Here is a 17,548-nt window from a genome sequence, read left to right as displayed (position 1 = left end):
TTAATAGCAGATTGGGCTATAAATTGATGGAATTATCCAAAATAACCCAAGATTTATTAGAATGAAACTATTACAGAAAGGTAGAGACAGGGTAGAGATAAAATCTGTCATGTGTATGTATAACTAGAGTCCCAGAAGAAGAGGCTGTAAATCATTGAGAAAACAGACGTATTTCAAGATAGAATGTCAAATAAATAATTTTCAAACGTTACTGGAAGATAATCCTTAGATTTAAGAAACACAGTTTTAAACAAGGTGCAAATAATCCACATTTGGTGGTACTTACACACCACGGAATACTAGGCAGTCATAAAAAGAATGAGATCATGTCTTTTGTGGGAACATAGATAGAGCTGGAGGCCATTATCTTTAGCAAACTAACGCAGAAACAGAAAACCAAGTATCACATGTTCTGTCTTGTCAGCGGAAGCTACATAATGAGAAACGCATGGGCACAAAGGAGAGAACAACAGACACTGGGCCCGTCTTAAGGGTGGAGGGTGGGAGGAGGGAGAGGAGCAGAAAAAAAAACTATTGGGTACTAGGCTTAGTACCTGGATGATAAAATAATCTGTAAAACAAACTCCTGTGACATGAGTTTACCTATATAACAACCCTGCACATGTAGCTCCAAACCTAAAATAAAAATAAAATAAAAAAGAAAGTAAGATTAAAGAAAAAAAGAAAGACAAAAATCCACATTTAGAATATGATGAAACTACAGGACAACAAAGAAGAAAAATATTGAAGAAATCAGAGCGAAAAGATAGCTTACTTATAAAGGACAAAATATTATACTTTTACATAGGGCTGACTTCACAGCTTTGAGAGGGTCTTCAAACTACTGAGGAAAAATGTCTTCCACATAGAATTATATACATATATTCATTTGCTTAGAGCTGCCATTAAAAAATACCAGTCTGGTGAATTAACCTCTCTATCAGCATCTCTCTAAGCTTGCCTGTACTAAAGAGAGTTTAAAAAATGGATTATTAGCAAATTCAGCTATTAACAAATATTTGATTGCTTGTTACAGACCAGATACTACTAGTTATAAGTATTACAAAGGTAAATAAGAAACGTTCCCATTCCAAAGAGATTACTGGTTTAAAAGGAGAAGAATATTGTCAGAAAAGGGCTTCTTTTTCCCTTCGTACCTTTCACTCGCTGGTAGTAGACCAAGTATCCTAAGCTAGTGCCTCTCAAACTCTAGCAGGGATAAGAATCACCTAAAGTACAAATTCTAATTTAGAAGGTCTGCATTTCTTACCGGCTCCCAAGTGATGCTGATGCTGTTGGGTCTGTGGACCACGCTTGAATAAAAAGTTCTAGGCCGGGCACAGTGGTTCACGCCTGGAATCCCAGCACTTTGGGAGGCCGAGGTGGGTGGATCACGAGGTCAGGAGATCGAGATCATCCTGGTTAACACGGTGAAACGCTGTCTCTACTAAAAATACAAAAAAATATTAGCCGGGTGTGGTGGCAGGTACCTGTAGTTCCAGCTACTCAGGAGGCTGAGGCAGGTGACTGGCGTGAACCCGGGAGGTGGAGCTTGCAGTGAACCGAGATCACGCCACTGCACTCCAGCCTGGGCGACAGAGCGAGACTCCATCTCAAAAAAAAAAAAAAAAAAAAAAAAAAAATCTAGCAGGTACTCTTTCAAGTTGTGGAGAATTTCTTTGGTATTGTGGTATTCTGATTAAAACATTTTAAAGTGCTCCACTTTACAAATCTAGTTACATATGTTATATTTTCTAAATTGACAGTTCTGTTTGTTTTATAAAAGTATGTCTGTTAACTTTAACAGTTCAGCTATCTAATAGAATCGACAAAATCCACAATTGGATTAACACAATGTGGATTGTGTCAATTTGACTGGATAGGTTAAGACATTTTCTGGAAACTGTACTGTTGGCTAACAAATAGCAAGTGATCCTCTCGGCCTCAGAGTATAGTGTGTTTTCCTAATTATAATGCAGGCCCGAGCTACAGCAAGTGTTTCAATAGCAACATTCAATAGGAAGGATGTCAGCCATATGCCTAACACATAGAAATGAAAAAAACTGTTTTGTAAAAATTACTCTATCCATCTTCCTCTCAACTTTTCTGTCTTTCCTTTTTTTTTCCTTTTTTGGTAAACCCTTAGAGCCAGAGTGTCTTTTTTTAATGGCCTCTGTTTTAGACTCTTATTCATCCTCCTCCATTTAGTTTACTGGGAAGGAAATGTAGACACTTTAAATCTTATTTGAATTGTTATTCACTTATTTTTAAAAACCTTGTTATAAAACAAAAGCCACATTCAATGTTATTCACTTATGATCATATTATTGTATCAAACCAGAATGTTTATTTTCTGCTTGCCTCTATGCTCAGAATATCCTGGAATTACTTTTTTCCTACACATTTCCTATTGTTTTCCTCTAGGTTAAACCAGCTATTTAGCAGTGAATTTTAGTGACAAATTTGGCTTATGACTCATATTTTTTGGTTAAAATGTAATCTGTATATTCTATTGCATGGAAGGTTAAATTATATGTTAATATGCTTTCAAATGTAAGCTAAGCTATAACAATCACATTGTCTAGTAGGAACTTTCCCAAAGGATCAGTACATCTTCAACAAAAGAGTACTAAATTTGTCTCTATCTAGATTTCTGTAATTTGACTCTGTCCTATATCCTTGCAGCATCTATATAAGCATAGTAATAACAAATACATTGAATAAAAGACAGTGTTGCTCCACAAATAGAGCAGGACTGAGTGGGGTCTGGCTTACCTAGGGAAGAGCTCAGATTGATGCAGATTAGAGGAGATGCAGGTCAGAGGATACAAAGGAACAGATATGGAGGATGAACAAGTCTAGAGATCTAATGTATGACTTAAAGGCTTTAGGTAATAAAACTACACAGTTTTAGGTTTCATACTAAATGAGTAGATTTTAACTGTTCTTGCCACACAAACAAAGGGTGACTATGTGAGATGATAATCTGCTCCACTATAATAATGGTTTTACCATCTACATGTAGTCCACAGCATCATGTTGTATACCTTAAATATATACAATCAAATGTATTATAAAAAATTAATACAAATTAACGGAAGCCACCTGAGTAATGTATAGTGACTCTAGTTTGTAACAACTCATAAATAATTAAGACTTTAGGCTGGATGTGGTAGCTCACACCTGTAATGCCAGCACTTTGGGAGGCCGAGGTAGGAAGATTGCATCCAGGAGTTCAAGACCAGCCTGGGCAACATGGCAAGACCCCAATCTGTACAAAAAATTTAAAAATTAGCCAGGTATGATGGCTTGTGCTTATGGTCCCAGCTACTTGGGAGGCTGAGATGGGAGGATAACTTGAACCCAGGAGGTTGAGGCTATAGTGAGCTATGATCATGCCACTCTACTCCAGCCTGAATGACAAAGTGAGACTCTGTCTCAAAAAAAATAAATAAAATGGAAAGAATTTTAAGAGAAAATAATTTTCAACCCAATCAAGCTGTTATGTATAAGAGTTCAAAGCTGAAAAAAGCAAGATTAAATACTTCAGTAATTCAGAAATGTTAGAAGTCACCCTTTTATTAAAAGCTACAAAGATTTTATTAAATGAGATAATTTTTCTCAAGTTCTTATTCAAGGTCTAGATATGAAGTAAATGCTCAAAAAATGATAGCATTATTTATAACTAGCTAAATGGCTTTCTTCCTTTTTCTATTTAGTATTTGTTGTTTTAAGATAATGTATTTTTCATCATATACTTGTTTTTATTATATATGAAATTATAAATATTTAATAAGCATCAATGGAATTAGACCACATAATTCCCATGAGTCTTAGATTTCTATACATAAGCCTCTTATCTGGCTTTCTTTTTTTAAGAAAAGTAACTCATTAATAACTTAAGAGCCTGGTAACAAGAAGTAAAAGTAAAGATATAGTCTATAGCAAGAACTAATCTCATGAAGCTATAACCCAAATCTTTGAGCCATGGCTGTCATTGTGCACAAGTAATTAAAAAGCGATGAGTGGTAGTGGCTTGAGTGATTTTTTACATTTTGAAGAAACAGCTTCAAAATGGAATATATATCTGTATATCTGTCTATCTATCTGTCAATCAATCAAGATATATTCTAGATCCATAACCCATGAGCTTATCCCTTCTGTGTACACACACACAGAGGCACACACACACATATATATATATATAATATATATATACACACACACACATACATATACAGATAAATGTAGATATATGTATCCCAATTCCATCTGAGATTTCATTAGAATGGCCTTTACTGACCATATTTCTATCTGCATTCTGGTGTGACCACTTAACCAATCTCTAAGGAATTCCAAACTTTCCCTAGTCTTCTTGCCTTCTAAGGATCTTTCCAGAACCATCTTTAATGTTCCATTTACAGAAATATAGGCTTTTTCTAGCCTGCTTTCCCAAATTCTTCCAGCCTCACCCTATTATCTGGTTCCAAAGCTGCTTCCATGTTTTGAAGTATTCATTATCATCAACACCACATTTCTCAGTACCAATTTTCTATCTTAGTTTTCTGTCGCTTATAACAGAACATTGAAACAGAATAATTAATAAGGGACAAAATTTATTTGTTACAGTTCTGCCAGCCCGAAAATCCAAGGTTGAGGGGCTGCATCTGGTAACAGCCTTCTTGCTGGTGGGGACACTGCAGAGTCTTGAGGGGGAGCAGAGCATCACATGGTAAGGAGGATGAGCATGCTAATATGCTAGCTCAGGTCTCTCTTCCTCTTCTTACAAAGCCACCAGCCCCACTCTCATGATAGCCCATTAATCTATTAATTAATTAATTCATAAGTGGATTAATTCATTCTCCCCTTAAAGGCTTCACCACTCAAAACTACCACTATGGGGATTAAACTTCAACAGGAGTTTTTGTTTTTTGTTTTTTTGTTTTTGAGACGGAGTCTCGCTCTGTTGCCCAGGCTGGAGTTGGAGGCCGGATCTCAGCTCACTGCAAGCTCCGCCTCCCGGGTTTACGCCATTCTCCTGCCTCAGCCTCCCGAGTAGCTGGGACTACAGGCGCCCGCCACCTCGCCCGGCTAGTTTTTTGTATTTTTTTTAGTAGAGACGGGGTTTCACCGTGTTAGCCAGGATGGTCTCGATCTCCTGACCTCGTGATCTGCCCATCTCGGCCTCCCAAAGTGCTGGGATTACAGGCTTGAGCCACCGCGCCCGGCCTCAACGTGAGTTTTGAAGAAGACAAATGGGTGAACCATTGCATTCTGTTTCTTGACTTGATTCCCTTTTTTCCCTCCCTCTTTCTTTTTTATTTTTATTTTTTTACTTTTTCTTTCTTCTAAAAAATCAGGTTTCTCAAGGTTTCAATTATATACAAAAGTGCACCGATTTTAAGTGGTCAACCTGACAATTTTTGATACGTGTATAGAGTCAGATAGCTACCCCACAATCATGATGTAGAACACTCCTGCCACTCTAGATGTCCCTTCAGAGGCCCTTACAGTCAATCTCCTTCTCCTGGCCTTGTCCCTGGGAAACTTGTTTCCTATCTTAAATATGAAGAGGAATGTTGACAGTCTAAAAAACAGCTTGGTAATGTAAATGTTCCCTATGGCATCTTGTTCTTAATCTACAGTGATTGCACGTTGTTGGTCATTTCCTAATTGGCATCTGAAAGAACTGGAAATCATTAAAATCTGCCTACCTTCTGCCCACTTCCAGAGCCACCAGCTGGACTCATTATCTTTGCTGATTTGCTCCATGTATATCAAAGATATACTGGCTCCATGTTTCCAAAGATATGTCATGCTAATTGGCATCTCCTCAGAGGCTGAAAACACAGTCTGTGCTTAAAGAGAAAGAGATGCACAGATGCAATTAAATGTAGTAAACTCCACCTCCTACTTATTTTTCTATTACCCTTTGGCTAGATTTTGATGAAGTTTTGTTTCTGAAAGATTATTATGTTATTAACCTGTAGAAATAGGAAAAGATAAGGAATAATGAGTGAATGAGGCTCAAGCAATGAATCTAGAGGATGGACAATGGTAGCATAAATATGGTGAGATGAATAAAAATGCATTAAAAACCATTTGTTGAGCATGTGTCAAGCACAGTTCTGAGATACTAAACCAGAATATGCTGTGAATCTCACCCACAGGCTTACATCCAAGTAGGGGAGACAGCCAGGTAATCAGGCAAAGATGATAAGTGATGCATGCAATGAGAGCAGCAACACTATTTACTATGGGAGCATACACACAAAACAGGCTGAGATATTGTGAGAGAATGCACTAAAAGTGGATGGAAAGGTGATAGAGACACTGGGGCTGAAGGAGAAGGAAGCTCGGAACCCTGCACAGGGTTGCCCAAGCACTAGGACTCATTCCTGGCCCTAAACACCTTCTTTTTTTCTTTTTCCTTTTCCTTTTCCTTTTTCTTTTCAGATGGAGTTTTGCTCTTGTCGCACAGGCTGGAGTGCAATGGTGTGATCTTGGCTCACTGCAACCTCCGCCTCCCGGGTTCAAGCGATTCTCCTGTCTCAGCCTCCCAAGTAGCTGGGATTACAGGTGTGTGCCACCATGCTTGGCTAATTTTGTATTTTTAGTAGAGACAGGGTTTCACCATGTTGGTCAGGCCAGTCTAGAACTCCTGATCTCAAGTGATACACCCACCCCAGCCTCCCAAAGTGCTGGGATTAGAGGTGTGAGCCACTGCACCTGGCCCCCTAAACAACTTCTAAGGAAAGGGTAAGTGAAGTAACTGCAGTGTGGCTTACTCTCACCATGGACCTTTGGGATCCCAGCTGCAGGAAATCTCACAATACCCATGGACATTTGAGTTGACAGGGGGACCTGCCCAGACAGTCAACAGAGACAGAGCTTGAGTCTGCACACAACCTAGGAAGTTTGGTGCAGAGACAGCTGCAAAGGAACACAGCCATAGACACCCATTCCCCAAGGCTCTCCATACTCCTCTAGGTGGCTCAGGCCTTTTGTAACTGCCAGACCTAGAAAGATCAGGGCTGTCTTCCCCCTGGAACTAGTGCAAATTGGAGCTACATACCCCCTGTCTACTGGCCCCTCCTAGGGTCCCTGCCTGGCTGCTTGCAATGGAATGAGCACATAGACAGCCTCCACTGCTCTGCTGGTGTTCTGCCAAAGACCACTACTGTAGTGCTTTTACTGATGGCCCCCACCACTCTACTGGAGCACTTTTGCCAACAGCCTCCTGACAGAGTGCCCTCGCTAGCAGTCCTTACCACCCCAGGGAGTGCACCACCAGCAGCCTCTGCTGTCTCCAAAGGAGTGCTTTAGCTGGTGGCCCCCCAATGGAGTGCTTTTACTAGCAGCCAGAGAGCACCTCAGCACCCCTAGCACAGTTGGTGCTTGACTTTGAGGGGCCAGAGAATAAAACCACAGGACTGGTGCCAGCCCCCAGGGTTAGAGAGTGCAGCCTAGGAGTGTCAAGCTGAGCCAGAAACAAAGTCAGTAAACTATACCCAATTTACACCAGTCAAACCCGCGAGAGAAATAAAGAACAGTTTTGTTAAAATTGTTTCAAAAATCAGGGAGGAGGGACTCCTCTCTAATGCATTTTATGAAACCAGCATCATTCTGATACTAAAGTTGTACAGAGACATAATGAAAAGAGAAAATCTCCAGACAATATCCCCGATGAACACAGACACAAAATTCCTTAACAAAATACTAGCAAACTGAATCCAGCAGCACATCAAAAAGCTAATTCAACATGATCAAGCAGGGTTTATTCCTAAAATGGAAAGTTGGTTCAAAATAACAAGTCAATAAATGTGATCACCACATAAACAGAATTAAAACAAAAACCACATGACCATTTCAGTAGAAGAAGAAAAGGCTTTTGATAAAATTCAACATCATTTCATCTTACAAATTTTCAACAAATTAGGCATCAAAGGAATACACCTCAAAATAATAAGATCCAAACCCACCACCAAGATTATAACTGATGAGCAAAAACTGGAAGTATTATCCCTGAGAACTGGGACAAGACAAGGATGTCCACTCTCACCACTCTTACTCAGCATAGTACTGAAAGTCCTAGCCAGAGTGATCTGGTAAGAGAAAGAAATAAAAGGTATCTAAATAGAAACAGAGGAAGTCAAATCATCTTTCTTCACAGACAATATGAGTCTATACTTAGAAATCCCTAAGCACTCCACCAAAAAGCTCCTTGAACTGACAGATAACTTCAGTAAAGATTTAGGATACAATATCAACACACACAAATCAGTGGCATTTCTATACACCAGTAATGAGAGAGCTGACAGCCAAATTAAGAACACCACTTACAATAGACACAAAAAGAACAAATTATCTAGGAATACAGCTAACCAAAGAGGTGAAAGAACTCTACAATGAGAATTACAAGGCACTGCTGAAAGAAATCAGAGATGACAAAAACAAATAGAAAAACATCCCACCATTCCATGCTCATGGATAGAAGAATAAATATTGTTAAAATGGCCATACTGTCCAAAGCAATCTATAGATTCAATGCACTTCCTATTAAATCATAAACATAATTTATCACAGAATTAGAAAAAACTACTCTAAAATTCACATGGAACCAGAAAAGAGTCTGAACAGACAGAGGGATCCTAAGCAAAAAGAACAAACCTGGAGACATCATGCTGCCTGACTTCAAACTATACTGCAAGGCTACAGTAACCAAAACAGTTTGGTACTGGTACAAAAACAGATACATAGACAAATGGAACAGGATATAGAACCCAGAAGTAAAGCTACATATCTACAACTACCTGATCTTCAACAAAGCTGACAATGACAAGCAATGGGGGAAAGGAATCCCTATTCAATAAATGATGCTGAGGCCAGCTCCGTCAGGGAGACCCTAACCCAGTGGCACTAGAAGAATTAGACACACACACAGAAATATAGCATGTGGAGTGGGAAATCAGGGGACTCACAACCTTCAGAGCTGAGAGCCCAAACAGAGATTTACCCACATATTTACTGACAGACTATAGATTAACTAAAAGTATTCCTTACAGGAAACAAAGGGATGGGCGGAAACAAAGGGATGCCTTCTGGCTAGTTATCTGCAGCAGGAATGTGTCCTTAAGGCAAAGATTGCTCATTCTATTGTTTGTGACTTAGGAACGCCTTTAAGGGGTTTTCTGCCCTGGGTGGGCCAGGGGTTCTCTGCCCTCATTCCAGTAAACCCACAACCTTCAGCGTGGGCATCATGGCCATCATGAACATGTCACAGTGCTGCAGAGATTTTGTTTATGGCCAGTTTGGGGCCAGTTTATGGCCAGATTTGGGGGCCTATTCCCAACAATGGTGTTGAGATAACTGGCTAGCAGATTGAATCTGAACCCCTACCTTTTACTATATATAAAACTCAACTCGGCAGGGCGCGATGGCTCATGCCTATAATCCAAGCACTTTGGGAGGCTTAGGCAGGTGGATCACCTGCGGTCAGCAGTTCGAGACCAGCCTGGCCAACAGGGTAAAACCCTATCTCTACTAAAAAATACAAAAGTTAGCCAGGCATGGTGGCGGGTGCCTATAATCCCAGCTACTTGGGAGGCTGAGGCAGGAGAATTGCTTGAAACTGGGAGGAGGTTGCAGTAAGCCAAGATCGCACCATTGCACTCCAACCTGGGCAACAAGAGCGAGATTCTGTCTCAAAAAAAAAAAAAAAAAAAAAAAACCCAAAAACTCAACTCAAGATGGATTAAAAACTTAAATGAATTCCTTACACTATAAAAATCCTAGAGAATACCTAGGAAATATGATTCTGGACATTGGCCTTGGCAAAGAATTCATGAGCAGTCACCAAAAGCAGTTGCAACAAAAACGAAAATTGACAAGAGGAATGTATAAACTAAAGAGCTTGTGCACAGCAAAAGAAACTATCAACAGAGTATACAGACAACCTACAGAATGGAAGAAAATATTATCAAACTATGCAGCCAACAAAGATCTAATATCTAGAATCTATAAAGAATTTAAGCAATTCAACAAGCAAAAAACAAGCAGCCCCATTAAAAAATGAGCAAAGGACATGAATAGACACTTTTCAAAAGAAGACATACATGTGGCCAACAAAGGTATGAAAAAGTGCTCAACATCACTAATCATTAGAGAAATGCAAATCAAAATGAGATACCAGTCAGAATGGCTATTATTAAAAAGTCAAAAAATACACACTGGCCAGGTTGCAGAGAAAATGGAATGCTGACACACTGTTGGCAGGAAAGTAAATTAGTCACTTTAATTTAGAGAATTCTCAAAGAACTTAAAACAGAACTACTATTTGACCCTGCAACCCCATTACTGGGTATGTACCCAAAAGAAAATTGTACCACCAAAAGTACACATACACTCCTTTGTTCATTGTAGCACTATTCACAATTACAAAAACACAAATCAACCTAGATGCCCATCAGTGGTGGAATGGATAAAGAAAATGTGGTACATATGCACAGTGGAATACTACACAGCCGTAAAAAGAATGAGCCATAAAAAAGAATGAGATAACACTCATTTGTAGCAACATGAGTGGAGCTGGAGGCCATTACCCTAAATGGGTTAATGCAGGAACAGAATACCAAACACTGCATGTTCTCACTTGGCAAGTTTTGAGCTAACCATTGAATATACATGGATACAAAGATGGGAACAACAGACAGTGGGGACAATTAAAGGAGCTGGGGGGTGCGGGTTGAAAAACTACCTATCAGGTACTATGCTCACTACCTAGGTGACAGTATCATTCATACACCAAATCTCAGCAATACACAATATTCCCATGTAACAAACCTGTACATGTACCCGTAAAACTAAAAAGTTAAAAGAAACAGAATATGTACCATATTTTAATTAGAAATATATATTTTGTTTATTTAAATACCAAAAATGTTACACTGATTGGAGTTTTAAGACCTTTAGAATGCATGAATGTTTTTATTATATTTTATACAGAATAAAATTTGTATTTACCACACACAAAAGCAAAAGCAAACCACAAAATGGTCTTGTGGTCAAGCAGGCTTCTCAAAGATTGTGATATCTAAAACCAGCCTTGAAAAATATGAGGCGTATAAAACTTAAGAATTTGTCAGGGTTCGTCATAGTAATAAGTGACTCATAAAGGAGAAATAGGAGAATATTTAAAATTAAGTTGTATCAATCAAAAGCACTCAAGAAGTGAAAAAAAGTAAAAATACAATCTGAATCAAATCATATGGAAGTCAAAAGTGGTTCAAAGAAATTTTAAAAAATGAAAAAAGAAAGAATGAGAAAGAACACCCTGCACCCACTATGGAGCAGGCACCATAGCAGGTGCTGAAAACTCGGGCTCTGCATTTGAGGGGCTAACACACTTACTGTGTTCCCAAGGATATTTGTATCATCCATATCTGGGCATTTGGTGGAAATCATGCTAAATGGGAACTGGGAGACCACGTTTCTCAATTTGGCCTAGCCTTCAGGGAACTCAGTTTACTCACCTATACAATCAAGAGATTGAGCTAAATTATTGCTCTAGCATTCTAACCTCTAAAATTTTCTGATTTGATGTGCACTCAGCAGGTGTTTGTAACTTTGTCATGAGGTATAATAACGTTATTTCTTGAGGAACTTCGTTAGAAGGGTAACAGTGGCCATAGCTGCTACAGTCCTCTGCAAAGGAAAGTACCATCAGGCCATTACACTTCTTCAGGTTGCTATGGCTTTTCCCATGTGTGTGGATGTCAAATAAAAATAACCTTGCTACTCTGGCTGAAATGATTTGGCCAGATGCAAGACACCTATGTGAATGTATATGAGAACTACAGAGTGATAAGGAGCTTGGGGTGAAACATGACCAGTATGAATGACCCAATGGGAGCTCTTCATGCCGGTGTGAACACTGATACATGGAAGAAAAAGGCTGAGCGTGGTGGCTCACACCTGTAATCCCAGTACTTTGGGAGGCTGAGGCGGGTGGATCACTTGAGGTCAGGAGTTCAAGGCCAGCCTGACCAATATGGTGAAAGCCCATCTCTATGAAAAATAGAAAAATTAGCTGGGCTGGTGGTGCATGCCTGTAGTTCCAGCTACTCGGGAGCCTGAAGCATGAGAATTGCTTGAATCTGGGAGGCAGAGGTTGTAGTGAGCTGAGATGGTGCCACTGCACTCCAGCCTGGGTGACAGAGGGAGATTCCATCTCAAAAAAGAAAAAAAAGAAAGAAAGAAAAAGTGGGTCACTAGAATTGCTTTTGTATTCTACATGACTATGAGTCATTCTTAAAGAGCTTCAGGATCTGCTGAACATGACAGTTTTAGAAGCACTGAGAGACAGAATGACTCTATAGTTGCTTGCCTTCCTGGGCTCCTCTTTACTACAGATATTTGTTCACAAACTCCCATCACCCAGAGAAATATGGGTGTGTCTCATCTCAGAACCTTGTAACTTTTAAGCAAAGTTTCACAACTGTGAAAACCTCAGGGGCAGGCAGGAGGTGTCTCCACCTGAATGGGGCTTATACATGAAGACAGATGAGTAAGCAGCTAGTTCTATGCAAAGAATGGGTTATTCAGGAAGACCTTACAGCATAATACAACTTTTAGCAAGTTGATGTGGCAAAACTATATATTTTCTAGTTGGTTTAGGACTAAGATAAAGAAATAAATTGGGAAAGTTGGTTTTACCACTTAATTAATTTGGGTTGTTTTATTTATTGAATTATGATTAGGATTTTCTTCAAATTCATAAAAGCAAAAAAGATTTTTTTTTTGCTATTAGAAAGACTGGCTTTATTATTAATCCTTTTTAGGTCAATTTCTGGGCATGCTAACATTAAGTATATGAAATAACATGACAAGGAAAAATTTATAGTTCAACTTTGCTTAAAAGTTACAAGAAGTTATAAAGACTCTTTAAGTCATCTCTGAAAAAGTCTGAATTTTTAAAAAATGTCCCTTTTCATATGATAATCCTTTAATTTTCAAGTTTTCTTTTTAACTTGAGGGTGTAGTGAAATCTCAATGTGGACAAAATTATAATTCTGTATATAAACTACAGGAGTTTTTTCCAAAATGTGGGGATTGTGACTATCAAGAGTGTGAAGGTTCTGAGATTTTACTCTGCTTGCAGCTAACAAGTGAGTCTGCTAGCCACATGGATGCTGACAGAAGTCACTAGACTTTAGGCTCAAGACAAAGCAATTGTGGCATTTAGAGTGTCAGCATTTGCACTTGTTCCTCAAGCCCCAATTTCCACAGGGTAACAATAAGAGGGTCTCAACTTGTGAACACACAATTGGATGCATTCCAGGAAAGGAACTCTGAGTTGAGGAACCCTAAATCTTTTATGATTAGCAATAAACCTGCCCTAACTTTGCCCCAGAGCGAGCCATCATTTACATTATAATGTAAATAAAACCAACTTGTCCTTTGCTCTAGAGGGAAACACCATCTGTGTCTTCCAAGGCTGTTTCTGTATAAACACCCTTGAAAAGATAACATTCTTGAAAAGGAAGTCAGTCCCTCTGCAGGAAAGACATTGAGACACACAAGAAATCACAGAGATTTGTCTCTCAACAGTGACCCATTAATGGAACTGAGAGAAGAGAGACAGACCCTCCAATATCGTCTTATACTGTTTTATACTCAGAAAAGGAAAGAGAAGCAAAACTAAAGGCAGGTAGCCTGGCGCCTGGGAACCAGACCCAAAACTAAGGAACTAGACCCAAAACCAGGCCTGGGCCTGCCTGACCTAAGCCTGGAAGTTAAAATTCGACCCCTGACCTAACAACTGATGACATTGTGAAACTTCCCGGTCTGTTTCACTCTGACAACCGGTTCATGCAGCCCCGGTCACGTACCCCCTGCTTGCTCAATCGATCATGACCCTCTCACGTGCACCCCCTTATAGTTGTGAGTCCTTAAAAGGGACAGGAATTGCTCACTCAGGGAGTTGGCTCTTGAGACAGGAGTCTTGCCAATGCTCCCGGCTGAATAAACCTCTTCCTTCTTTAACTCAGTGTCTGAGGAGTTTTGTCTGTGACTTGTCCTGCTACAGAGCAATCAAATCAGTTTGAAGGGTATAAAAATATACAATAATATGTCATACATCAGGGTAAGTATTGTTTAGTGAAGCCTTTGTTTGCTGTGTCTAGATGTAAAACTTATTTTAATTCTCAAAAAGTTTGAGAAACACTTGCTAGGATATCATGGCTATATTGAGTTGTTACATTCTAGATGACACAGTTTGTCTTGTTTTATGTCTAAATCTATGTAATAGCAATATGCATTATGTTGAGAATTTTATGTAATATAAATTATGAACAAAATTCCATAAAGTACATATTCTAATCATGATTGATGAATAGCACTCAAATGCTACTTTCTGCAGATGAGAAAATTTTAGATATTTTTATATATATTTTTTTAGAGACAGGGTCTTGCTCTGTCACTCAGACTGGAGTGCAGTGGTGGGATCTGGGCTCACTGCAGCCTCAACCTCTTGGAGTCAAGCAATCCTCCTGCTCAGCCTCCCAAGTAGCTGGGACTATAGGCATGCACCACCAAGCCGGCTAACTTTTGTATTTTTTGTAGAGATGGGGTTTTGCCATGTTGGCCAACCTGGTCTCAAACTCCTGAGCTCAGGCAATCTACCTGCCTTGGCCTCCCAAAGTGTTGATATTACAGGTGTGAGCCATTGTGCCAGGACTACATATTTTTTTAATAAATGAAATTTTAAGATGATAATTTTACCTCAGGTTTTAGATTGGTAGTGAGCAAAATGTATATGTCCAGATCACCTAGAGAATAAAATATAATGTGGGAAAATTTACATTACTCACTAAATTGATGCTTTGTAAGCAGTAAGATTTAATGAAGGGTACAAACAAAAAAGTTAAGAAATATTTGATATCTTAAGGATGCCCAAGGAAATATATATATATATATATATATATATATTTAGGCTGATTTGTATGCTGGTGAAACAAATGTTTCGAATAAGCAAAATGAATGTTGGGTCTTTAATGTTTGTTAAATTCATTTTTTTTTTGAGAAACACTTTACAAAATATACAACATTTCACTAAAAAGTAGCTTTTAAAAGTCCAGTTTCATAAATACTGAGTTCTTGCTATATGCATAGGATCTGAGTTAGGTCAGAAGATATAAAGATATGCAAATTACTTACCTGGCTTTATGTCGTGCATATGGATCAGAGTGATTATAATTTCAAAGGGTTGCAACTATTTCCACTTTTCTATTGTATATATAGTGGTCCCTCTCTATCTGTAGGTTCCACATCCATGCATTCAACCAACAAGATCAAAAATATTTGGAAAAAAATACCAGTAAAAATAACAATGCCATGGTAAAGATAATACAAATAAGCAATACAGTGTAACAACTATTTACCATTTATATTGTATTAGGTATTATAACTAATCTAGAGTTGATTTAAAGTAAATGAGAGGATGTGTGTAGGCTATATGAAAACACTATATCATTTTTTATAAGGAACTTGAGCATCTCAAATGTTGGTATCTGTGTGGGTCTTGGAACCAAACCCTGCAGATACCAAAGTATGCTTATACCTACAGAACTGTCTCCAACAAGAATTCAATATTACTATTGCTAGGATTGAGGCCATAGTAAAATGCTATAATGCTAACAAAATTATTTTACATTAATTTTAAAAGTTACACATTTAATTGTTTATTTCTAAATCTGGGGGAAGCAATTTTAAGAATAGATGTAGATCCTGTTTTAGAAAAAGACTATCCACAATCTTGATATATGAAAGCCACTTTTCTGAACTTCAATTATCTGCCAAAGACGGAACTTTAATGGCAGAAGCAAACATTGTATCACTGGATCTATTAAAAAACCAGAATTATTGTTTCTATAGGATAGAATCACTTAAGGAAAGAATATGCAAATAATAATCTTCTTGGAAGTTTTATATTTTAAACATGTAAAATGCCATCAGTTCATTGTTTTCTTTCTCAGAAAGGTAGTAAAAACACTTTTAATGAGGGTTCAACTAAACTGAACCTTTCTTTAATTACATTGTACCCCTCCAATGCATATTTAAAGGAAAATTTTTTTTTTTTTAGACAGAGTCTCGGTCTATTGCCTAGACTGGAGTGTAATGGGGCAATCTCGGCTCACTGCAACCTCCACCTCCTGGGTTCAAACAATTCTCCTGCCTCAGCCTCGCAAGTACCTGGGATTACAGGTGTGTGCCACCGTGCCCGGCTAATTTTTGTATATTTAGTAGACACGGCGTTTCACTGTGTTGGCTAGGCTGGTCTTGAACTCCTGACCTTGTGATCCACTTGCCTTGGCCTCCCAAAGGCGTATGGGTGAGCCACTGCACCCGGCCAAGATTAATTTTTATAAAAAAGTTTTTCCAGGGTAAATTTGAAGTCAGGAGTCATTGAAAGGAACCAAAATGTCCTTAACATCTCAGATGCTAATAATGTTTCATAAATTGATATTATTTATTCTGTACACATGGAGACTATAAGGAAAACTGCTATTTGTAGGAAAGGTAGCATTATGCAGACATTTAGAAGAGGTCCTTTGCCTGATGTAATCAGAACTAGTGTGAGCCAGTTAACTGAGAAAACTGAATTAAAGTGGGGAATTACAGAAAAAAACTAGTCATCTTAACAATTGAACCTAAAACAAGTAAAAATATATCCATTTGTCTGTCTTTTATTTTAAGGCAGGGTTTTTCATTGGGTATAGTTTCTAGTTGCAGATTCAAGTTGTCTTACTTGCATCAGCCTACATAATTATTTTGCTTTAATTTAAAAAGTTAACACATTTAATTGTTTATTTCTAAATCTTGGGGAAAACAATTTTAAGAATAGATGTAGATTATGTTTTAGAAACAGACTGTCCACAATCTTAATATATGAAAGCCATATAATTTTCATTTGTATGTATGCATTGTTTGAAGCTTCTGACAACTTGACACTAAAAAAACAAGTTTCTTTCAATCAAATTCCTATAAAGGTTTTATGATATCATTGTACCACACGTAATTAATCAAATGTTTTCTTATTGTCATAACTTCTCTTGTTGATTACATGTTATCTGTTAATACTGATTCTCTATGATCAATTACCACTTGAGTGCTAGAACGCCTCTTGGAGCTACAATCTTTAAAGTGACTCCTTCTTTTCACATACCTTCGCATTTTCTCCCTCAAGTCTTAATTCCCTTTTTGCAGTAGAAATGCTCCAGAGCTTTTAGTATTTGCCTCAGTGGTATACTGTGTATACTGCCACACTGAATGTGACCCTATATTATTCACCAATATCCTTGGAAAATATTAATCTGTTTATTTTGAGAAACCTCAGTTAGACTTCCCAATGATTCTTTTTAATATTGACATGACTACTATCCAACTCATCTTTTTGTTGCTCTCATAGTTTAGGTTGGGGTGGTTCCATTTAACTTACACCTTTATATTTCAACCCTGATCTTTATCTTTATCTCTGGGATGGGTTTTG

At 38.2% G+C, this 17,548-nt stretch overlaps 1 long non-coding RNA gene across 1 annotated transcript in view; it reads right to left on the bottom strand.

The window, feature by feature from the left end:
• The window catches only part of LOC123575202 (uncharacterized), a 40,531-nt gene extending 39,083 nt beyond the window's left edge, over window positions 1-1,448 (bottom strand). The window contains exon 1 of the long non-coding RNA XR_006700376.3: window positions 1,271-1,448. This is a non-coding gene — a long non-coding RNA (uncharacterized lncRNA). The remainder of the gene's footprint in view (window positions 1-1,270) is intronic.
• Window positions 1,449-17,548: the final 16,100 nt, after the last annotated feature.

Source organism: Macaca fascicularis, chromosome 8 (genome assembly GCF_037993035.2).
Source record: "Macaca fascicularis isolate 582-1 chromosome 8, T2T-MFA8v1.1".
NCBI classification, from domain to species: Eukaryota; Metazoa; Chordata; class Mammalia; order Primates; family Cercopithecidae; genus Macaca; species Macaca fascicularis.
This window is presented reverse-complemented; position numbering and strand designations above follow the sequence as displayed.